Below are 25,389 nucleotides of genomic sequence, written 5' to 3' on the forward strand. Positions count from 1 at the left end.
AGACGGGATAATAAAGTAAAATAGAGTGGGCACACACCACCGTGTGATCAGGATGCTGACCTAGTAGGAAACAAATATAGAAACACAGGACTAGAACCGGATGAGTCAAAATAGACTCCAGGATACCAAACAGGAATTCTACAGAGAACAGGTAACAAGCAAGACTAAAACTGGACGAGTCTGAACAGACTCCAAGGTACCAAACAGAAATAATTACATACAGAGCACAGGTAACACAAGACGAACACAGACTAAGCAGAACGGACATACTAATCCTATAACTGACAAATGTAACATAGACTAAAATCTACAATAAACAAGACTATTTAACCATGGCTAAAACTCAGATAAAATCACAAGGTAAATGCTTAAGCGGACATAGTCAGAATATTGCACAATCAGACATCATTGTAGCTTTATTGCTCAAAATAACCAGCAGAAAATGCAGGATAACTCTGGTTAAAATAGACACTCCCAAAATCTCATTGGTTCTGAGCATTAACCATTCCCAATCCAGAGAGCAGAACAAACTGCTGAGAACAAACTAGTGTGTGAATACACACCTAAACAGAAAGATACAAAAACAAATAAACGGACATTACAGCCCTGCTCTGTTTCCAGGGCAGCTAATTTTCTGGAGGAGAGGCGTGTAAAACTGGGGTCAACTGTAGATAGAGTTCATTGCGATCATTAACCACTCGGAGGTATAGGAGACTGCCATGATGGCACGGCCGCCCCTCACCAACTCTTCATTAGTGATGAGCAGCAGGGGCCATATTCGAATTTGCGATATTTCGCAAATATATTGACGAATATTCTTCCTATGTTTGCACAATTTGCATATTCGCTATGTTCATTCACTTTTTTTCATGCGAAAACTTGCATGGAAAATTCGTATAAAAATTTGCATGTGAAAAAAAAATATTCGTCATTACGAATTTATAGCACTATATGCTAAATAATCGCGAAGTGCCAATATTCGCTATAAAAATTCGCATTACTACTCTTCATTTCTTTACATAGAGGAAATGATACAGAGGGGCAGAAATGTTATACAACTAGAGAAGTATCCAAGAGCGGAAAAGACGGGTCACTGGAGGACACGTGGACAGTCCGAGGTTTGTACTGAATGTCTTGTATCAGAAAGAAATCTTCATGTAGGCCGACGGCAAGAAGTGGCAACTTAATGATGTGTAATGTGCGATGACATCATCCACCTTAGGATACAATGTACAGCTGAGAACATCATTATGTCATCACGCAATTACCGTCACATGGTGCCTTACATAGCACACACTGACTGTTGTATGCCGCACTGTCATTGGTGACTATAATCCACCGTATCTTGTCGGGTACATACACTGCACCGAGGTCTACAGCACATCATGAAGGGGTTAAAGGCTTCTGTTTTTTACTGAAGAATTTGCATAGTGCTTGGCTCTTGTGAGTGTAGAGAAAGGCGTCTCCCTCCACATTATACAAAACATGGTGACGTGTAGTGACCATTTTTTTACTCGTAGGGTGCTACTGCCCCACTTAACCCTTTATGATGTACCATTGTTTTGGCCTTGAGGACATAGCAAAATGTATTTTTTTCGTTTTCTTTTTTCTTCCTGGCCTTTTAAAATCCATAACGCTTTCTATTTCCCCCCTACAGACCCATATGAGGGGGTTGGTTTTTTTGCACCACCAATTGTACTTTGTAATGACATCACTCATTTTATCACAAAATCTACGGTGAAATGAAAAAGAACATTTTTTTATTTTGTAACTTTTGGGGGGGGGGGGTCGCTTTTTTATGCAGTGCACTGTACGGAAAAATTGCATGTTCTCGTTATTCTGTAGGCCCATACCATTACAATTAAACCAATTCTATAGGTTTTATTTAAATTTTCTAATTTTAAGAAATTTTAATTTGTTGGAAGAAAATTAGTATGGATAAAAAATCGCCCTATAACTTTTATTTTTCCATATACACAGCTGTTTGAAGGTCATTTTTTGCAGTGATCTGTAGTTTTTATCAGGACCATTTTTGTTTTGCTGGGACTTTTTGACCACTTCTTTTTTTTTTTTTTTATATATGAAGTGACCAAAAATCTCCACTACTGAGGCCGTCAATGGCTGCCGGGATGTTTCTGTAATTTCCATAGAATATAATGAAGAAAGTGGCCCCCTCTCCAATCCTCCTCATTCTGGATCGGGACTGACTAGAGCCCCTTGCACATATAGGTGCTGGTCCCTCATCTATCCCACAAATGCCCCATAAATCATCAAATACCTCCTAGTTAAGTTTTGTCCCTTGTGGAGCCATTACTAGAAGATTGTAGAAGACGGTGCATTTTACATTTCGATACGGACAGCATGGCAGTGGAATGAAGCTTGGACCAGAGCCTGGGCTGGCTATCCATATCCTTAATATTGAAGCCAGTCACATATGGGCTCGTCCTGATTCTTAGTTTGAGACATTTGGTGAAAGAATATGTTTGTTCACTTCAACTCAAGTATGGCCCATTATGAAGAATTCCCTCTGATGGGCCCTATAGCTGCCTCTCTGATGGGTCCTGTAGCAGTCCAGTCTGATGGGTTGGCTTTACGCCGCTCCTTTATAAATACCCTCAATCACTTGAGCTCTCCTGGTGTGTATGATAGTGGCACAAATGTCTATCTGCACTCATTGTCCTATAAGCAGAGACATGATCCTAAGCATCTAATGCAGAGCTTCTACCTACCATGTAGGATGTCAGGGTCTTTATATATGGTGGTGGGGCTTCTCAGGGACCAGGTGTCACTAAAACCTTTGCACCCATTATAGTTATTCGCAGATTCCTTTCTTTATAAGAAAAGTCATCAGTGTTTTACTGCAGCAGATTCTATTATTGGGACCCCCAATGATCAGAGTAGAGCGGGGACAGCCGTTCTCGAGTCTGATCTTCTATGTAGCCGACCTCCCATATGCAGACATACGGACCTAAGAATATGCTTCCTCCTTTTCATGTCTGTCAATCTGGAGCATAGTAGTTTGGAAGAGAATTAAGATGTGCAAAGGCACTTTTGATCTGTGTAATAGACATAACAGCAGAAGGTTTTGCTGGGTGCTGGTTCACCAAGGTAGAGATTTGGACACAGTTACAACTCCAAAAGGTTTTTTATTGCACTAAAACAATGCGTTTCTGGTCCGAACAGGACCCTTCCACAGTTAAGGTGCTTACAGGTAACAGATAAATGAGACACTGAAATACCCTTGCTGTGTCTGGTAAAGGTCACATCAAAGGTTAGGGGGATAAGATGTCTGATCACGGGGGTCCTGCCGCTGCCGTCATGCCCCCTCCCATACACTTGCATTGAGGGGGCGGGGCATGATGTCACACGGGGGCGGAGTTGTGACATCACGATACTCCGTCCCCGTGGTCGGTAGGCATAACACTGAGAGCCTCCAGCGCTTCCTGCATTGCTTACAGGTGGGTGCTCCATGCTAGATTGCAGGGATCCCCATCGGCAGGACCCCCGCGATCAGACATCTTATCCCCTGTCCTTTGGATAGGTTACAAGATGACCTGGATAGACTAAGTGTCTGGGCATCCACTTGGCAAATGAGGTTCAATGTGGATAAATGTAAAGTTATGCATCTGGGTACTAATAACCTGCATGCGTCGTATGTCTTAGGGGGGATTACAGAGTCATTGGCAGAGTCACTGGTAGAGAAGGATCTGGGTGTACTTGTAGATCACAGACTACAGAATAGCATGCAATGTCAGGCTGCTGCTTCCAAGGCCGGCAGGATATTGTCATGTATAAAAAGAGGCATGGGCTCGAGGGACAGGGACATAATACTCCCCCTTTATAAAGCATTGGTACGGCCGCACCTGGAATATGCTGGTAAGTTTTGGTCACCTGTCCATAAAAGGGACACTGTGGAGCTGGAAAGGGTGCAGAGACGCGCGACTAAACTAATATGGGACATGGAACATCTTAGCTATGAGAAGCGATTAAAAGAGTTACAATTGTTTAGTCTTGAGAAGAGATGTTTAAGGGGGGATATGATAAACGTATATAAGTATATAAATGGCCCATACAAAAAATATGGAGAAAAACTGTTCCAGGTTAAACCCCCCAAAGGACGAGGGGGCACTCCCTCCGTCTGGAGAAGAAAAAGTTTAGTCTCAAGGGGCGACACGCCTTCTTTACCATGAGAACTGTGAACTTATGGAACAGTCTACCTCAGGAACTGGTCACAGCAGGAAAAATTTACAGCTTTAAAACAGGATTAGATACATTCCTGGAACAAAATAACATTAATGCTTATGAAGAAATATAAAATCCCATCCCTTCCCCAATATCGCGCCACACCCCTACCCTTCAATTCCCTGGTTGAACTTGATGGACATATGTCTTTTTTCGACCGTACTAACTATGTAACTATGGATATGGGAAAAGATGTTTTGAGGCCAGAGTACCCCTTTAATAGGACAGTATATATATTTGCATGTATGTATGGAATAAGGTAGACAACAGATATCTATAGAACTGAAAATTTAAAGACATAGTATAACATTGTGTTTATATTTATAGTATGTATAACAGGAATTGTTATACAATTGTGAAGGATTAGTGCGAGAGGTGTACAATTGGCCTGATATATGGTTAGGGATAATACGTTTGTTATTATCCATAGGGATAATTGACCTGTTATATGGTTAACAATAGTGTCAGAGGGGAGGAATGTTATATTATTGTGTATTGAATATAAGATTATTTATTCTTAGTTTACTGGGCATCTGTCATATGGATGTTATTGGGGGGGCTAATGGAGACGTGGACTTAAACCAGGATGGTTTATTAGATCTCGTTCAAACCAGGTGGTTGCAGAGAATTGCACTTGTAGATCCAGAAGACTTCCAGTTTCTTTAGGACCTCAAAACGATTTGACTTGTTCTCCGGGACGGTGTCTATTGGGGTGAGGGTGAAAGGTTTCATGGTCCCCTGATGGGCTCGGCTGCAGTGCCTTGACAGGCTGTGTAGGAAAAAACTGGTTTTAATATTGAACCAATGTTTATTCATTCTGCATCTGAGTTTTTGGGTGGTCCTACCTATATACTGTAGGCCACAACAGCACTGTATGAGATAGATTACATGGTTGGATTCACATGTAAGATGAATTCAACCATGTAATCTATAACATCCATATACCAGATGCCAAGTAAACGAACAATAAATAATAATCTTATATTCAATACACACTAATATAATATAACATTCCTCCCCTCTAACATTATCGTTAACCATATAACAGGTCCATTATCCCTATGGATAATAATAAACATATTATCCCTAACCATATATCAGGCCAATTGTACACCTCTCGCACTAATCCTTCACAATTGTTTAACAACCCCTGTTATACATACTATAAATATAAACACATGTTGTCTACCTTATTCCATACATACATGCGAATATATATTGTGACGGATCCATCTGCTGGTTAACCTCTTGGCACCAATTAGAACGTTGTGGTTAACCACAGACACCTCTCCATTCCATTCGTACGGGTGGTCGTCGTTCGCCGACCACGAGGCGGCTGCCGTTTTTGGGACCCGAGGAAAAATCAGCAGTGATCGGTACAAATCCTATGGAACTAAAAATGGACCCTTTATCTACCAAACACCGCTGGAAGCTGCCGCCCGCCTTCTATTTCGTCATTTATATGTTTCAATGTGTTTTCTTGTTGTGTTCTGGGATGGCGATTGTCTCTGTCCTGGGAGATAATTGGATTTCTTCGTCCTGGGAGATAATTGGATTTCTTCCCAGTTGTCTGGGGGATAGAGAGGAGGGAGGTATGGGTAAAGTGGGAAGGGCTTATGTTGAAGCCACTGTGATTGGCTACTGTCCACTATTTTTTACAGTCTTCCATCAGGTCCCCTATGGGTGGAGACCTGCATAAATACCGGGCAGGTAGCCCCATTAAATTAATTCCTGTGTGACCCTCAAGACAGAGCTGGTCTCGTTTGTGGGGGGAATTACTATTGGGACAGCGCTTTCGCTATTTCTAGCTATGGAAGGAGTTTGACTGATTTGCTGATCGGGAGCAGCCATGTTCGTATCCTCCGGTAGGGAGTTGGGACGGTCGGCTGGAACCAACCTGCGTTCCTGGAGAAGGGGATCATTCCAAGCGACGGCTTCCTCTACCTGTCGGGGAGTGTCGTAACATATATACTGTCCTATTAACTTTGTAGTCCTAAATTTGTTTAGAATACTGTAGTTGGGCTTACAAAGCCAATGTATAGGACATGTTATGCCTATAGAAATGGTGCAGGTAATGAAACTGCCTATGGAAATGATGCATATATATAATGAAACTGCCTATGGAAATGATGCATATAGGTAATGAAACTGCCTATGGAAATGGTGCATATAGGTAATGAAACCGACCTTTCAAGCTGGCCCCACCCCTCTGGTAATACGTTACTGCCAGATATCGTTTCCCTTCTCTCCCTGGCCAACTATCAGCCACTCCTGATGTTGCTAACCCCGCCCGCCTCTAGCCACGCCACTGCTGCATATCACTCTGGCCAGCAAGCGCATCACGAAAGGATTTCCTTCGCAATACACATATGAAAATAGCTAACCCCACCCCCTCTAGCCACGCCACTGCTGCATATCGCTCTGGCCAGCGAGCGCAGCACTAGAGGATTTCCTCTGCAATACGCATGGATTTTAATCAGTACCTTCACCTGTGCACTTCCCTATTAATACCTTACTTCCCCCGCACTTCCTTGCTGGATCTTGTTGCCATTGTGCCAGTGAAAGCATTTCCTTGTGTGTTCCTAGCCTGTGTTCCAGACCTCCTGCCGTTGCCCCTGACTACGATCCTTGCTGCCTGCCCTGACCTTCTGCTACGTCCGACCCTGCTCTTGTCTACTCCCTTGTACCGCGCCTATCTCAGCAGTCAGAGAGGTTGAGCCGTTGCCGGTGGATACGACCTGGTTGCTACCGCCGCTGCAAGACCATCCCGCTTTGCGGCGGGCTCTGGTGAAAACCAGTAGCAACTTAGAACCGGTCCACCGACACGGTCCACGCCAATCCCTCTCTGGCACAGAGGATCCACCTCAGGCCTGCCGAATCGTCACAGTAGATCCGGCCATGGATCCCGCTGAGGTCCCGCTGCCAGTTGTCGCTGACCTCACCACGGTGGTCGCCCAGCAGTCGCAAAAGATAGCGCAACAAGGCCACCAGCTGTCTCAACTGACCGTGATGCTACAGCAGCTTCTACCACAGCTTCAGCAACCATCTCCTCTGCCAGCTCCTGCACCTCCTCCGCAGCGAGTGGCCGCATCCAGCCTCCGTTTATCTTTGCCGGACAAATTTGATGGGGACTCTAAATTTTGCCGTGGTTTTCTCTCACAATGTTCCCTGCATTTGGAGATGATGTCGGACCAATTTCAAACTGAAAGGTCAAAGGTGGCTTTCGTGGTCAGCCTTCTGTCTGGGAAAGCCCTGTCATGGGCCACACCGCTCTGGGACCGCAATGATCCTGTCACTGCCTCTGTACACTCTTTCTTCACAGAGATTCGAAGTGTCTTCGAGGAACCAGCCCGAGCCTCTTCTGCCGAGACTGCCCTGCTGAACCTGGTCCAGGGTAATTCTTCTGTTGGCGAGTACGCCATCCAATTCCGTACTCTCGCCTCCGAATTGTCCTGGAATAACGAGGCCCTCTGCGCGACCTTCAAAAAAGGCCTATCCAGTAACATCAAAGATGTGCTGGCCGCACGAGAAATCCCTGCTAACCTGCATGAACTTGTTCATCTGGCCACCCGCATTGACATGCGTTTTTCCGAAAGGCGTCAGGAGCTCCGCCAGGATATGGACTTTGTTCGCACGAGGCGGTTTCTCTCCCCGGCTCCTCTCTCCTCTGGTCCACTGCAATCCATTCCTGTGCCTCCCGCCGTGGAGGCTATGCAAGTTGACCGGTCTCGCTTGACACCTCAAGAGAGGACACGCCGCCGCATTGAGAACCTTTGCCTGTACTGTGCCAGTACCGAACACTTCTTGAAGGATTTTCCTATCCGACCTCCACATCAGGAAAGACGCACTCCGACTCCGCACAAAGGTGAGACGGCTCTAGGTGTGAACTCTGCTTCTCCACGTCTTACTGTGCCTGTGCGGATTTCTTCTTCTACCTTCTCCTTCTCAGCTGTGGCCTTCTTGGATTCCAGATCTGCAGGAAATTTTATTTTGGCCTCTTTCATCAACAGGTTCAACATCCCGGTGACCAGTCTCGCCAGACCCCTCTACATCAATTCTGTTAACAATGAAAGATTGGACTGTACTGTGCGTTACCGCACGGAACCCCTCTTAATGTGCATTGGACCCCATTACGAAAAGATTGAATTTCTGGTCCTCTCTAACTGCACTTCTGAAATTCTTCTCGGTCTACCTTGGCTTCAACGCCATTCCCCAACCCTCGATTGGACCACCGGGGAGATCAAGAACTGGGGTACTACTTGCCACTAGAACTGTCTTCTGTCTGCTCCCAGTACTGTCAGTCAAAACCCTATGGCTCCTCCGATACCAGGTCTCCCCAAGGCCTATCTGGATTATGCTGATGTCTTTTGCAAAAAACAAGCAGAGACTTTGCCTCCTCACAGGCCTTATGACTGCCCTATTGACCTCCTCCCTGGTACTACTCCACCCCGGGGCAGAATCTATCCTCTGTCCGCTCCGGAAACACAAGCCATGACGGAGTACATCCAAGAGAATTTAAAAAGGGGGTTTATCCGCAAGTCTTCCTCCCCTGCCGGAGCTGGATTTTTCTTTGTCTCCAAAAAAGACGGCTCCTTACGACCTTGCATTGATTACCGCGGTCTTAATAAAATAACTATAAAAAAACGCTATTCCCTACCTCTTATCTCGGAACTCTTTGACCGCCTACGTGGCGCCAACATCTTTACCAAATTGGACTTAAGAGGTGCATATAATCTCATCCGCATCAAGGAAGGGGACGAGTGGAAGACCGCGTTTAACACCAGAGATGGACACTTTGAATATCTGATTATGCCTTTTGGGCTTTGCAACGCCCCTGACGTTTTCCAAGACTTTGTAAATGAAATTTTTCGTGATCTTCTGTATACCTGTGTTGTGGTCTACCTGGACGATATTTTGATTTTTTCTTCTAACCTAGAAGAACACCGCCGGCATGTCCGCATGGTTCTTCAGAGACTTCGGGACAATCAATTATATGCCAAAATGGAAAAATGTCTCTTTGAATGTCAATCTCTTCCCTTCCTAGGATACTTAGTCTCTGGCCAGGGACTCCAAATGGACCCGGACAAACTATCAGCCGTATTGGATTGGCCAAGCCCCTCCGGACTCCGTGCTATCCAACGTTTCTTGGGGTTTGCCAATTATTACAGACAATTTATTCCACATTTTTCCACTATTGTGGCCCCAATCGTGGCCCTAACCAAGAAAAACGCCAACCCTAAGTCCTGGCCTCCTCAAGCGGAAGAGGCGTTCAAACATCTCAAAACTGCCTTTTCTTCTGCTCCCGTACTCTCCAGACCTGATCCATCTAAACCCTTCTCACTGGAGGTAGACGCCTCCTCGGTGGGAGCTGGAGCGGTACTCCTACAGAAAAATTCTTCCGGACATGTTGTTACTTGTGGTTTCTTTTCTAGGACCTTCTCTCCGGCAGAGAAAAACTACTCCATTGGTGATCGAGAACTACTGGCCATAAAATTGGCGCTTGAGGAATGGAGGCACCTGCCGGAGGGATCCAAATACCCAGTTATTATATACACTGATCACAAGAATCTCTCTTATCTTCAGTCTGCCCAACGGCTGAACCCTCGCCAGGCTAGGTGGTCGTTGTTCTTTGCCCGTTTTAACTTTGAAATTCATTTTCGCCCCGCTGACAAGAACGTTAGGGCTGACGCTCTCTCTCGTTCATCGGATGCCTCTGAAATGGAAGCTTCCCCGCAACACATTATTCCTCCGGACTGTCTAATCTCCACTTCTCCAGCTTCCATCAGACAAACTCCTCCAGGGAAGACCTTCGTCTCTCCACGCCAGTGCCTCAGGATTCTCAGGTGGAGACACTCCTCACACCTCGCAGGCCATGCTGGCATCAAAAAATCCGTTCAGCTCATCTCTCGTTTTTATTGGTGGCCTACCCTGGAAGCTGATGTTGCGGATTTTGTTCGGGCTTGTACAGTCTGTGCCCGGGACAATACCCCTCGACAGAAGCCTGCTGGTATCCTCCATCCTCTGCCTGTTCCTGAGCGACCATGGTCTCACATTGGTATGGACTTTATTACTGACTTACCTTTATCCCATGGCAACACAGTTATTTGGGTGGTCGTTGATCGGTTCTCCAAGATGGCACATTTTATCCCTCTTCCAGGTCTTCCTTCTGCGCCTCAGTTGGCGAAACAATTTTTTGTGCACATTTTTCGCCTTCACGGGCTTCCCACGCATATCGTCTCGTATAGAGGCGTTCAGTTTGTGTCGAAATTCTGGAGGGCCCTCTGTAATCAACTTAAAATCAAATTAAACTTCTCGTCTTCTTATCATCCCCAATCCAATGGGCAAGTGGAAAGAATTAATCAGGTTCTTGGTGACTATTTGCAACATTTTGTTTCCTCCCGCCAGGATGACTGGGCCGATCTTCTACCATCGGCCGAATTCTCGTACAATTTCAGAGTCTCTGAGTCTTCCGCTAAATCCCCATTTTTTGTGGTGTACGGCCATCACCCTCTTCCCCCCCCCTTCCCACTCCCATGCCTTCTGGTTTGCCCGCTGTTGATGAGGTGACTCGGGACTTCTCCACCATCTGGAAAGAGACTCAAAAATCTCTCCTACACTCCTCATCCCGGATGAAGAGACATGCCGACAAAAAAAGAAGAACTCCCCCTGTTTTTTCTCCCGGAGACAAAGTATGGCTCTCCGCCAAGTATGTCCGCTTTCGTGTCCCCAGTTATAAACTGGGACCACGTTATCTTGGTCCTTTTAAAGTCAAATGCCAAATCAACCCTGTCTCCTACAAACTCCTTCTTCCTCCTTCTCTCCGTATTCCCAATGCTTTTCATGTCTCTCTCCTTAAATCACTCATCCTTAACCGCTTCTTTCCCAAGGTTGTTGCTCCTACTCCTGTTTCCGGGTCCTCTGACATCTTCTCGGTTAAAGAAATTCTGGCATCCAAGACGGTCAGAGGTAAAAAAAAAAATTCTTGTAGATTGGGAGAATTGTGGCCCAGAGGAGAGGTAATGGGAACCCGAGGACAACATCCTTGACAAGAACCTTATCCACAAATTCTCAGGTTCTAAAAAGAGGGGGAGACCCAAGGGGGGGTACTGTTACGCCGAGCGCTCCGGGTCCCCGCTCCTCCCCCGAGCGCTCACAGCGTTCCCCTGTTCGCAGCGCCCCGGTCAGACCTGCTGACCGGGTGCGCTGCGATAATGTCCCCAGCCGGGATGTGATTCGCGATGCGGGACGCGCCCGCTCGCGATGCGCATCCCGACCTGCTTACCAGACTCGTTCCCCGTCTGTGCTGTCCCGGCGCACGCACGCCGGGTCTTTGCGATTTAAAGGGCCGGTGCGCCACTGATTGGCGCATGGGTTTTAATCAGTACCTTCACCTGTGCACTTCCCTATTAATACCTCACTTCCTTGCCGGATCTTGTTGCCATTGTGCCAGTGAAAGCGTTTCCTTGTGTGTTCCTAGCCTTTGTTCCAGACCTCCTGCCGTTGCCCCTGACTACGATCCTTGCTGCCTGCCCTAAGCTTCTGCTACGTCCGACCCTGCTCTTGTCTACTCCCTTGTACCGCGCCTATCTCAGCAGTCAGAGAGGTTGAGCCATTGCCGGTGGATACGACCTGGTTGCTACCGCCGCTGCAAGACCATCCCGCTTTGCGGCGGGCTCTGGTGAAAGCCAGTAGCAACTTAGAACCGGTCCACCGACACGGTCCACGCCAATTCCTCTCTGGCACAGAGGATCCACCTCCAGCCTGCCGAATCGTGACACACACTTTGTCATCGGGGGCAAAGACAGGAGGAATTCTTCTCTTTTTATCAGCATGTCTCTTCATGCGGGATGAGGCCAGTAAGAGCGACTTTTGAGTCTCCTTCCAGATAGAGAAGTCTTGTGTCAATTCATCTACGGCAGGAACTCCAGAAAAAGTGGGAATGAGGAGGGGGGAAGCGGGTGACAGCCGTACACCACAAAAAATGGAGATTTGGAGGAAGATTCAGAATTTTTGAAATTGTACGAGAATTCAGCCCAGGGCAGAAGGTCAACCCACTCATCTTGACATGAGGAGACAAAATGTCGCAGGTAGTCCCCAAGAATCTGTTTTACTCTTTCCACTTGTCCATTGGATTGGGGATAATTGACTGCAGAGTGCTCTCCAAAATTTTGAGACAAATTGGACGCCTCTATCAGAGACGATATGCGTGGGAAGCCCATGGAGACAAAAAATTTGCAGAAAAAATCGTTTCGCCAATTGTGGCGCAGAAGGAAGACCTGGAAGCGGGACAAAATGAGCCATTTTGGAAAAAGATCAACGACCACCCAAATAACAGTGTTGCCCTGAGATGAAGGTAGGTAGGTGATGAAGTCCATAGCTATATGGGACCATGGCTGTTCAGGCACAGGTAGAGGAAGGAGAAGACCAGCAGGCTTCTGGCGTGCAGTTTTGTCACGTGCACACACTGTACAGGCCCGTACGAAATCGGTCACATCATTCTCCAGGGAAGGCCACCAATAGTGTCTGGCAATTAACTGTATGGACTTTTGGATTCCAGCATGACCAGCCAGATGGGAGGAATTACCCCATTTGAGAGTCTGGAGGCAAAGACGTGGAGGAACATAAGTTTTTCCCGGAGGAATTGGCACCAGAGAAGCAGGGGCAGAGGAGATCAGACACTTTGGAGGTATGATGTGCTGAGGAAGAGCTTCGGATTCAGAGGCATCGGTGGAACGTGATAGAGCATCAGCCCTGACATTCTTGTCCGCAGGACGAAAATTAATTTGAAAATTGAAACGGGCAAAAAACAACGACCATCTAGCCTGGCGAGGATTTAACCGCTGGGCGGATTGAAGATAAGACAAATTTTTATGGTCTGTGTAGATGGTGATGGGATGAAGGGATCTTTCCAGAAGATGTCTCCACTCCTCAAGTGCCAACTTAATGGCCAATAGTTCATGGTCTCCTATAGAATAGTTTTTTTCAGGAGGAGAAAAGGTTTTGGAGAAAAATCCGCAAGTGGCATTTTTTCCCTTAGCGGTTTTTTGAAGAAGAACAGCTCCGGCTCCAACTGAGGAGGCGTCAACCTCAAGAAAAAAAAAGGCTTCAGAGGATCTGGCCTGGACAAGACTGGTGCAGAAGCGAAGGCGGCCTTAAGGCGAAAAAAAGCTTCATCCGCTTGGAGGGGCCAGGACCTCGGTTTCGCGTCTTTCTTAGTCAGGGCCACAATAGGAGCAACAATGGTGGAGAAGTGGGGAATGAACTGACGATATTAGTTGGCGAATCCGAGGAAGCACTGGATAGCACGAAATCCAGAGGGGCGAGGCCAATCCAACACCGCGGAGAGCTTGTCAGAATCCATTTGAAGACCTTGACCGGAGACTAGGTATCCCAGGAAAGGAAGACAGCTGCGTTCAAAAAGACATTTTTCAAACTTGGCGTACAGATGATTAACACGAAGTCGCTGGAGCACTTGACGGACATGGAGACGATGTTCTTCCAGGTTGGAAGAATAAATTAGGATGTCATCCAAGTAGACTACCACGCAGGTATACAGCAAGTCCCGAAAGATTTCATTAACAAAATGTTGAAAAACAGCAGGGGCGTTGCACAGCCCAAAGGGCATGACAAGATATTCAAAGTGTCCATCTCTAGTGTTGAATGCGGTTTTCCACGCGTCGCCCTCACGAATTCGAATGAGGTTATATGCGCCCCTTAGATCTAGTTTGGTGAAAATTTTTGCTCTGCGCAGCCGGTCAAAGAGTTCTGAGATAAGTGGGAGGATAGCGGTTTTTCACATTGATTTTATTAAGACCGCGGTAGTCAATGCATGGGCGCAGAGATCCGTCTTTTTTTGGCAACAAAGAAGAATCCTGCTCCGGCAGGGGAAGAAGACTTCCGGATAAATCCTCTTTTAAGGTTTTCTTGTATGTACTCGGTCATGGCTTGAGTCTCTGGAGCAGAGAGTGGGTAGATCCTGCCACGGAGCGGTGAGGTTCCTGGAAGCAAGTCAATAGGGCAGTCGTAGGGTCTGTGAGGAGGTAAGACCTCTGCTTGCTTTTTACAAAACACATCAGAAAAGTCGTGATAGGCCTTAGGAAGACCTGGCAATGGTGTAGCGGTGGACACTTGGCAGGTGGGAGCAGACTTGAGACAATGCTTGTGGCAGGAAGATCCCCAACTTTTAATGTCCCCAGTGGTCCAGTAGATGGGCTGGAGCCAGGGCAAGCCAAGATGCTTATGAAGAAATATAAAATCCCATCCCTTCCCCAATATCGCGCCACACCCCTGCCCCTTAATTCCCTGGTTGAACTTGATGGACATATGTCTTTTTTCGGCCGTTATAACTATGTAAGAAGGATTTCAGAGGTACAGTTAGGCAGAACAAAAAATGCAATCTTTTCCTGATGTAGAGCTCCGACGCTCATAAGCAGAGGTTCAGTGTGGTAGCGCATGGTGCTGACCAGTCTCTCTCCGTTCACAGAAGAGATGAAGAGTGGTTTGACGAGACGGGTAACAGGAATACTGAATCTGTTGATGAGTGAGGCTTCAATGAAATTTCCTGCTGAACCTGAGTCCAGAAAGGCCACAGAGGAGAAGGAAGAATTTGAGGGTGTAGAAATCCGCACTGGAATAGTTAAGTGTGGAGAGGAAGAATTCACACCTAGTAACGCTTCTCCCACGTTAACTAGGTGCGTGCATTTCCCTGACGCGGAGGACGAATAGGACAGTCCTTGAGGAAGTGTTCAGTACTAGCACAGTACAGGCACAAATTCTCGTTCCTGCGGCAAGTCCTCTCTTGTTGAGTCAGGCGAGACCGGTCCACTTTCATAGCCTCCTCGGCGGAAGGCACAGGAACGGGTTGCAAAGGACACTGAAAGAGAGGTGCCAAACAAGGAGACTGCCTGGTGTGAACAAAATCTTTTTCCTGGCGTCTTTCAGAGAAACGAATGTCTATGCGGGTGGCCAAATGGATGAGCTCAGACAGGCTAGCAGGAATCTCTCGTGCGGCCAGAACATCTTTGATGTGGCTGGATAAACCTTTCTTGAAGGTCGCGCAGAGGGCCTCATTGTTCCAGGCAAGCTCCGAGGCGAGGGTGTGTATTCGCCCACTGAAGAGCTCCCTTGGACAAGATCCAATAGAGCCGTCTCGGCAGAGGAAACCCGGGCTGGCTGCTCAAAGACACTGCGTACTTCAGAAAATAAGGTTTGGATGGAAGTAGTAACTGGATCGATGCGGTCCCAAAGCGGTGTGGCCCAGGACAAGGCCTTCCCAGACAGTAGGCTGACCACGAACGCCACCTTAGATCGTTCAGTTGGAAACTGGTCCGACATCATCTCCAGGTGTAGAGAAAACTGAGACAGGAACCCACGGCACAGCTTAGAGTCCCCATCAAACTTATCGGGAAGGGACAAGCGAAGTCTTGATGTGATAACTCGCTGTGGAGGAGAAGCTGGAGCTGGTGAAGGAGATGGTTGCTGCTGTGGGGGCAGAAGTTGCTGTAGCATGGCAGTCAACTGAGTCAGTTGTTGTCCTTGTTGAGCGATCAGCTGGGATTGCTGGGCGACCACGGTGGTGAGGTCAGCAATACTGGGCAGCGGCACCTCAGCGGGATCCATGGCCAGATCTACTGTCAGGATCTGGACTGATATGCAGGAAGGGCACTGGAGTGGATCCTCTGTGTCAGTGGAGGCGATGGCGTGGGCCTTACCAGGGGAATGGAATCTAAGAGGTTACTGATTTTCACCAGAGCCCGCCGCAAAGCGGGATGGACTTGCTGCGGCAGGTAACCCCCAGGTCGTTCCACCCAATAGTGACTCAACCTCACTCACAGCTGAGACAGGCGCGGTACACAAGGCAAGGCGAGGTCAGGCGTAGCAGAAGGTCAAGGCAGGCAGCAAGGTTCGTAGTCAGGGGCAACGGCAAGGGGTCTGGATACACAGGCTAGGGAACACACAGAAACGCTTTCTCAGGGCACAAGGCAACAAGATCCGGCAAGGACAGGAAGGGGAAGTGGGTATATATGGAAATAGGAGTGATTAAACTAATTGGACCAGGCACCAATTAATGGTGCACTGGCCCTTTCAATTTCATAGAGCCAGCGCACGCGCCCTAGAGAGCGGGGCCGCGCGCACCAGGACGGGGCAGGTGAGTGGAACGGGATGCGACTCGCGGGCGGGCACGTCCCGCCAGGCAGATCGCATCCCTGCTGGAGACACAGTGCCTCCGGTCATCGAGTCTGACCGGAGCGCAGCGATCAGAACGCCGTGAGCGCTCCGGGGGAGGGGAGGCACCCGGAGCGCTCGGCATAACATACATTTTGGATGTTTTTTACTGTTTAAAAAAAAAGCTGAATTGTCTGTGAATACCCCAATTGATGTGACCTTTACCAGACACTGCAAGGGTATTGCAGTGTCTCCCCTGTCTGTTACCTGTAAGCACCTTACCTGAGGAAGGGTCCTGTTCGGACCAGAAACACGTTTCAGTGCTATAAAAAACCTTTTGGACTTGTAACTGTGTCCAAACCTCTACCTTGGTGAACCAGCACCCAGCAAAAGCTTGTTTGTTTTTCTGAATTGTCTGCCTACAGAACTAGCGAAGCTAATACCGGGTGAGCCAAGGCTGCAGGTTCCCAGCCATACTCTAGATGTCTTCTTAGGTGTTGTGCTCTGAACACAACCCTACTCGGTAAGTGGTTTTTCCATCTACCTCTATTACAGCACCGGGACATACTTCACCAAGGGCGCGTATCGCCTTTTTTCTTTTTCTCTGCTATATAATAGCTGAAGGGATATTTGCTTATACAGTGTCTTGCATAAGTATTCACCCCTTGTACATTTTCACATTTTGCTGCTGCTACAAACTGAAATTTAAATAAACATAAATAGACATTTCCCATATGATGAACACAACATACAGGGTACATGTTAGGATTCGGCAGGCTGGAGGTGGATCCTCTGTGTCAGCGAGGGATTGGCGTGGACCATACCGGTGGACCGGTTCTAAGTTGCTACTGGTATTCGCCAGAGCCCGCCGCAAAGCGGGATGGTCTTGCTGCGGCGGTAGCAACCAGGTCGTATCCACCGGTAACGGCTCAACCTCGCTGACTGCTGAGAGTGGCGTGGAACAGGAGGACTAGACAGAGGCGAGGTCAGACGTAGCAGAAGGTCAAGGCAGGCGGAAAGGTTCGTAGTCAAGGGTAACGGCAGAAGGTCTGGTAACACTGGTAAGGCAATCACAGGAACGCTTTCACAAGGCAACAACATCCGGCAATGCAGGGAAGGGGAAGTGAGGTAATATAGGCCTGGAGCAGGTGAGCTAATTACACTGATTGGGCCAGGCACCAATTAGCGGTGCACTGGCCCTTTAAATCTTAGAGAGCTGGCGCGCGCGCGCCCCAGGACGTGACAGCCGTGGACAGGGAAGTAGATTGGGATGCGATCCGCGAGCGGGCGCGTCCCGCTATGCGGATCGCATCCCTGCCGGCAGTGTCAGTGCCGCGCTCCCGGTCAGCGCACCGGGGAGGAGCAGGGACCCGGAGCGCTCGGCATAACAGTACATACTGCAGAATACCTCTTATTGTGACGCAAACAACATTGAGAACAAAAAAGTTGACATCTGGTAGAACCACAATTCGCTGCAGATACAGCTCCAGTCTTTTGGGAGATGTCTACAGCTTCGTCCATCCAGAGATGGAACTATTTCTCCCTTCTTCCTGGTACAAAAGCTGAAGCTCAGTCAGGTTGGATGGAGACATCAGGTCATTTCATAGAGTCTCCATTGGACTGAGGTCTGGGCTTTGACTGGTCCATTTTAGGACATAAGATGCTTTTACATAGACCATTCGATAGCTCTGGCTGTAGGTTTAGGGTCATAGTCCTGCTGAAAGATGAACCTCCTCCATGTTCTTCAAGGATTGCGCTTTAATTGGCTCCCTCCATCTTCCCATCAATTCTGACCAGTTTGGGGGGGGGGGGAGGGGGTTGTGTGATATTCTTTCCATTTTCTGATGATGGAATTTATGGTGCTCAATGAAATGTTTAAAGCTTGTGATATTTTCCTATAACCTAAGCCTGCTTTGTAATTCTCCACAGCTTTATCCATGACCTGTTTGGTGAGCTCCTTGGTCCTGATGGTGTTTTTTGTATAGTAATGCTCTCTAACAAACTCTAAGGCCTTCACAGAACAAGTGTATTTATACAGGTGTACTGATAAAAGGGGTATTCCATGATTTTTTCTATTTGACTGTGCTACAGGGGCTGTACAGTTAGTGTAGTTCATATTATAGTGTCTGTACTTGTGTTTGATGGCTGGTCTTACAATTCTTATGTGATCTGTGCACTGTTTATTTGTAGCAGCATGCAAAATTAGTGTTGTCTTGGGCTTTCCCAGGTTGCACAGCACACCGAGACATTATATCACTAATCAGGTATTGAAAGGGAGCATGGCAGTGCTTCAATGGGTGTAGCTACTGCTGGGTGGGAGGGAGATCATTCTCCACAGGGCTGCAGGGAAGCTGTGCTGCAATGGGTGGGGTGGCTGATGTGTGGGAGGGAGAAAAGTGACCTTATACTTACAAATAAGGGATCCTGGAAGTTGTAGTTGGAGGGAGGGAACTCTGACAAAAAGAAAGCAGAAGCATTATGATGGAATCAGAACACAGCCCCAAGCCAAGTATGGATCCTACCTAAACTTGTCCATTACTGCTTGGCAGGTAAGTACTAAAGTCACCATATGGTGGATAACCCTTTAAAATTGCAGGCAGGTGAAGCCTATTTACTAATCATGTGACTTGGGAAGGTAATTGGTAGCACCAGATCTTTGTTAGGGGTTACAATTTTAAAATCCATGTAATATACCCCCCCCCCCCAATTCAAAATGATGAAGTATTCCTTGTTGGTCCGTTACATAAAATCACCATGCTGGGAGTTGTGGTTTTGCAGCAATTAAAGACTCTTAGGAAAAGCTTCAAGCATTTTAATTATGAGTTACTGTACTGTTGTCCCCCATCAAACCGGCTATAGTCATACTGATACCATTGACGGAACACCAAGATCTAATGCTAGAATCTGAGCAGCAATTTGGCATTGTATTTAGAGGTTTGGTAAGGAGTAGTTACTCTTTAGGATACACTTTTACAATGTAGGGACTCCCTGTCCTTACATCACAGCAGGCTCAATGGAAGTCCACACACATAGGGATCAGCTTCTTCAGTAGCGTAGAACCACACAGGGTAAATACAGTTTCTTTTGCTTCCAGGGAAGAAAATTATTCAGATTCTTAGCACTTAGAAGATATTAGCATTGATGGATTCCACCCACATCCGTATACAGGATCTGTCTCCATCACAGGGATTCTGCCGTGTAAACTCTAAAAGCATGTGAAGAGATGTTTAACTAGAGACGAGTGATGGAAGTCAGATGACTCAGGTGATTACGCTCAGGTGTGTGATACAAAGAGACCTTTGTGATTACCGTACACAACAAGGTTACAGAGAAACACGTAACATGTGTAGATAAAGCCTTAACATTAGTCCGACCCTTACATCAGGAGGGAAGCTCGCCTTATGGATAAGAAGAGGAACATTAGCCTGTACTGAGCTACAGTTACTATAACATTTATACATATGTCCACGTTCTAGTATTCTACTGCCATCTAAGACCCCATCCCAAAATACTGCTACAAATACAACTAAAACGTCATCTCTGATGGTAGCTCATCTTTTGAGACCTAGGTGGGAAGGACCATTCTTCCCATTTCTGAGAGAAGGGTTGTGAACATTTGTCTTACATCGTCCCCCCAAAGATTTTGTTATATTACCAGATTCCATCATCCTACCAAAGACTCTATAGTACTACCAAAGATTCCATCATCCTACCAAAGATTTCATTGTCCTACCAAAGATTATATCATCCTATCAAAGAATCCATCATCCTACCAAAGACTCTATAGTACTACCAAAGAGTCCATTATCCTACCAAAAATGTCATCGTCCTACCAAAGACTCTATAGTACTACCAAAGATTCCATCGTCCTACCAAAGATTTCATCGTCCTACCAAAGATTCCATCATCCTACCAAAAATGTCATCATCCTACCAAAGATTCCATTGTCCTACCAAAGATTCCATCGTCCTACCAAAGATTCCATCGTCCTACCAAACAATCTATCGTCCTACCAAAGACTCCATCGTCCTACCAAAGATTCCATCGTCCTACCAAAGATTCCATTGTCCTACCAAAGATTTCATCATCCCACTAAACACTATAGTACTACCAAAGATTCCATCATCCTACCAAATATTCCATTACCCTACCAAATATTTCTCATATTCCTGTCTCAGAGCGAAACCATAGAACAGACATGTGGCTACTGGACACGAGAAGGCAAGAGATCACCAGGTGAAGCAAAGTACAGTAATGACGCTACGGGATTCTGGGGATAACTACATCACCATGCAGAGCAAACCACCAGTGACCACTGGACACCAAGAACCACTAGATCACTAAGGAGAGACCACAATGGGCATGTGATAATTGAATCCCAGGGAATACTAGACTGTCAGATGCAGGTAAGTGACCACTTAGCACCTAAATCCACTGGATCATTACTTAGAGCAAGCAGGTAAGTGACCACTGGACACCAAGAACCACTAGATTGCTAAGGATAGAGCACACTGAACATGGGGTAATGGAATACCAGAGAACACTAGATTGCTAGGTACCTGTGAGTGACCACTGGACACCAGGATCCACTAGATCATCACTTAGAGCACTAGATTGCTAGGTAAGTGACCACTGGACCTAAGGATCCACTAGATCATCTGTTTGAGCAATAGACTGCCAGCTAAGTGACCACTGGATACCAGGATCACTAGATCATCGCTTAGAACAATAGACTGCCAGCTAAGTGATCACTGGATACCAGGATCACTAGATCATCACTTAGAACAAACAAGTAAGTAACCACTGGACACCAAGATCAACTAGATCATCACTTAGAGAAATAGACTGCCAGCTAAGTGACCACTGGATACCAGAATCACTAAATCATCACTTAGAGCAATAGACTGACAGCTAAGTGACCACTGGATCATCACTTAAAACAAACAACAAGTAAGTAACCACTAGACACCAGGATCACTAGATCATCACTTAGAGCAATAGACTGCCAGCTAAGTGACCACTGGATACCAGGATCACTAGATCATCACTTAGAACAAACAACAAGTAAGTAACCACTGGATACTAGGATCACTAGATCATCGCTTAGAGCAATAGACTGCCAGCTAAGTAACCATTGGATACCAGGATCACTTAGAGCACACAGGTGAGTTTTTTTTTGTACCAGGATCAACTAGATCCCCGTGTACAGTGACCAGCCGTTATACACCAATATGATTGCTGAAAATCTGGGTATGGACTCTACGACAGTCCTCAGTATAATACAATATTGGATGGTCCACCTCACTGACATGTACTAACCAAATCCTTTAGATGGCTGTGTAAATAAGAGTCAGCGTGTCTGGGCCTCCTCTCCTGACATCATCTAACCAGAGAGTCGAGAGGCTGTCATACACATTAGATGTACTGCTGATCACACTGTGTGGCCTTAGATAGCTGAATGCCCACTGACTGGCAGCTATGCCTCCCAAGCCCTCAACACATGCACGCTGGACTCGGTTGAGTATGCATTTGTTCTTATATCGCTTCTCTTCTGTGAGTACAAAGGATCCTACATGGTGATATGCATCAGCTCGACCTTTCTCTCCACTGACATCCTACGGATTAGATGCTTGACTGGTCCTACCAGATGTGGCGGCCTCGTAATGTGCACGGTCGGCTTATATACTGCAGGCAATTTTTCCTGGAATTTCCCTAGACTGAGCAGCTGTAATCAAGTTTGTGACTTTTCTATGAATATCTGCTGATCCAGCACCTTTTACAGTATTTTAATGATGAGATGCAGTGTGTGGCCCATTGTTTTACAACTAGTGTGCCTCCAGCTGTTGCAAAACTTCAACTTCCAGCATGCCCAGACAGTCATTAGGAGTTGTAGTTTTGCAAAAGCTGCAGGGCCAGAGTTTGAAAACCACTGCTAAAGGGATGAGATGAGCAGGAAGCCTTGATTTACCTTTCAGGGACAGAGCTGATCCTCTGGAGGAGACAGTCAGGCCTTTGGCTGCCTAGGCATTCTGGGAGTTGTAGTTGTGCAACAGTTGGAGGCACACTGGTTGGGAAACACTGCAATGGGTGACTACATGGATGAAGCCAGGAGGAAATAGGGAAACCCCTTTAACCACATACAGCGCTTTGTGATGGGATATTGCTCTGCCACCACATTTCATCCCATTCTATGGGGAATTCAGCCTTGTAGCTAATTTCTTATGAAAACTAGACGCTGCTTCAAGTGCATAACAGGCATCGGCCTTCTCCAGGAACATGCACCATATAATTGTCACTGTACTGGTGTCACATTAGCAGGTGGGGGGGGGTCCTTCTTCACATAGCGGACAGTTTCTTCATAAATAAAACACATTATTTGCAGAAATCAATAGAGAAAACCGCAGGGGCACAGTTGAGAGACAAGTGTCCTGCATTGGTGTGACCTGCAGCTCAGGTTCCCTATTAGTAATGTCCCGGGGGTGGGGGTGGGGGGGGGGGGTTGACATGTAGAGTAGCCGGTCCGCCGCTGCAGTGCATGCAGGCAATAAACACGTTTTACATCAAATAATAAGGGTCTTAGAATCTCCTGTTGTTCCCTAAATCCTACAGTTGCCATGGTGCTTCGAGGTTGTCGCTGCACAAGAAGTAATTCTGCTGAGGAGAGAAAATTAAGGCTGTTACTTCACTTGTAAAAAGTGATTGCACAAAACAGCAGCTTCCCGCAGACCGGTGCTGGCCCAGGTGAAAGAACCCTCCCACCCCTGGGTAATGGGCACCGGGCAACTCCTAGAACAGATGGGAAGGACTACAACATTCTTCTAGGTCAGCGGTCTTCCAAACTGTTGCAAACTACAATTCCCAGCATGCCCTGACTGAATTGCTCTTTATGTGGGGCAGTGGTCTCTAAAGTGTGGACCACCAGATGCTGCAGAACTACAACTCCCAGCATGCTCGGACTCCAATGTTTTTCTAAACCAGTGGCTCTCTATTCATGGAGAAATGACCATAGGTTGTCAGGCTATGCTGGGAGCTGTAGTCGCACATGAGCCACACATTGCAATTGCAGTTGATTGGTCTAGATCAGTGGTCTCCAAACTGTGGACCTCCAGATACTGTAGAACTACAACCCCCAGCATGCTCTGACTCCAAGGTTCTTCTAAATCAGTGCTCCCCAAACTGTGGCTCTCCAGGTGTTGCAGAACTAAATCCTCCAGCATGCTCAGACTTTAAGACTCTTTTAGACCTGTGGCTCTCCATTCATGGGGAAATGGCCACAGGTGGTCAGGGTATGCTAGGAGTTGTAGTCGTACAGGAGCCACACATTGCAAATTATTGATCTAGACCAGTCGTCTCCAAACTGTGGACCTCCAGATATTGCTAAACTGCAACTCCCAGCATGCCCGGACATCTGTAGCCATTGTCTGGTAGGTAGGTACTGACCACACACCTCAAAAGATGGGCCATCCTGGAGATGCTATGATCCGGTCATCTGGCCGCTGTAAAATCTCCCTTGTCAGAGTCGTTGAGATTCTTATGCCCATTTATCTGGTCACTTATCTGGGTGTATATATCCCCTGATTGGCTCCAATGTCATCAGATAATCTGTATTACTCACATAGGTGGTCTTAATGTTCTGGCTGGTCTGCGTCTACCTGATAGTGGGAACTATACACACATACAGTGACAGGGACGTACTGGGCCTCCTCTATTGTGCCCTTAAGATTTATTATGTCATCGTATGACATCACAATCCTCAGCCCTTAGTAATGATGTGTTACAGCGCCTCTCCACCATCTCTATCACTTCAATGTGCATGAATCGTAACGGACACCCGGTTGTTTTACGGATCCCCAGATAAGCCCCCCCTCCCCTCCCAAATATAAAATAGAGTTGACACCTGGCCAAGAAGGAGTAAACCCACCTCACACCCCAAATACCACAGCGCCGGCCCCTTCTCGCTCTTTAAGCCGGCCAGCATGTGCACAGAGTGTGCTAGATGAAAAACGCTTTCGCGGCCACCCACGGACGCACAGCCTGGGGGGGCGGAGGGGAGGAGGTTGCCGTGGCAACGGCATCAGTGCTCCTTTACATCAGCGAGCCTTGTAGGAATACGAGAGCGGATTGTGAATAGGTGCGCCATTCGGGGAGGGAGAAGTAGGGGCGCTGGGGCGAGGCGGCTACAGGTAGAGGAAGTTGAAATAAGGGAAACGAGGACAACACAAAATGGAGGGGGGGATGTGTATGAGATATCAAGTAGCGCCACGTCCAAGGCCTGATGGGGGAGACATTACAATTTTCTGTGGATGATTGTTGCCCAAAGTTGCAAAACTGCATGCCGGGACAGCCAACAGCTGGGAGTTGTTGTTTTTGCAACATCTGAAGGTCTACAGTTTGGAGACCACTGTCCTATACAATGAGTGGAGCAGTCAGGGCATGCTGGGAGTTGTAGTTGTGTAACATCTGGAGGTGCACAGTTTGGAGACCACTGTCCTATACAATGAGTGGTGCAGTCAGGGCATGCTGGGAGTTGTAGTTATGTAACATCTGGAGGTCCACAGTTTGGAGACCACTGCCCTATACAATGAGTGATGCAGTCAGGACATGCTGGGAGTTGTAGTTGTGTAACATCTGAAGGTCTACAGTTTGGAGACCACTGTCCTATACAATGAGTGATACAGTCAGGACATGCTGGGAGTTGTAGTTATGTAACATCTGGAGGTCCACAGTTTGGAGACCACTGCCCTATACAATGAGTGATGCAGTCAGGGCATGCTGGGAGTTGTAGTTGTGTAACATCTGGAGGTGCACAGTTTGGAGACCACTGTCCTATACAATGAGTGATGCAGTCAGGACATGCTGGGAGTTGTAGTTGTGTAACATCTGGAGGTGCACAGTTTGGAGACCACTGTCCTATACAATGAGTGATGCAGTCAGGGCATGCTGGGAGTTGTAGTTGTGTAACATCTGGAGGTGCACAGTTTG

At 47.1% G+C, this 25,389-nt stretch overlaps 1 long non-coding RNA gene across 1 annotated transcript; it reads right to left on the reverse strand.

Annotated features, from left to right (window-relative positions):
- Nucleotides 1-4,848: 4,848 nt before the first annotated feature.
- Nucleotides 4,849-24,916, reverse strand: LOC130344688 (uncharacterized). The gene is made up of 3 exons (XR_008883549.1): nucleotides 24,023-24,916; nucleotides 18,820-18,860; nucleotides 4,849-5,011 (listed from the first exon to the last, which is right to left on the reverse strand). It is a non-coding gene; the product is annotated as an uncharacterized LOC130344688 (long non-coding RNA).
- Nucleotides 24,917-25,389: the final 473 nt, after the last annotated feature.

Source organism: Hyla sarda, unplaced genomic scaffold, assembly GCF_029499605.1.
Source record: "Hyla sarda isolate aHylSar1 unplaced genomic scaffold, aHylSar1.hap1 scaffold_731, whole genome shotgun sequence".
NCBI classification, from domain to species: Eukaryota; Metazoa; Chordata; class Amphibia; order Anura; family Hylidae; genus Hyla; species Hyla sarda.